Below are 240 nucleotides of genomic sequence, written 5' to 3' on the forward strand. Positions count from 1 at the left end.
ATATATATATATATATATATATATATATATATATACATATATATATAAGTGTATGTATATGTATATATTTATATATACGCATATATATATACATATTTATATATATACTTATATAAGTATATGTATATATATATTTATTATATATATATATATAGACATACACAGACATACGTACACACACATATATATCTACACACATACACACACACACATACACATATATGCACACATACACATATA

General features: G+C 17.5%; 1 protein-coding gene across 3 annotated transcripts in view; it reads right to left on the reverse strand.

The window, feature by feature from the left end:
- The window catches only part of LOC106868243 (uncharacterized), a 65,119-nt gene that overhangs the window by 11,556 nt on the left and 53,323 nt on the right, over positions 1-240 (reverse strand). The gene's annotated exons all lie outside the window — the stretch shown is intronic.

Source organism: Octopus bimaculoides, chromosome 12, assembly GCF_001194135.2.
Source record: "Octopus bimaculoides isolate UCB-OBI-ISO-001 chromosome 12, ASM119413v2, whole genome shotgun sequence".
Taxonomy (NCBI): domain Eukaryota; kingdom Metazoa; phylum Mollusca; class Cephalopoda; order Octopoda; family Octopodidae; genus Octopus; species Octopus bimaculoides.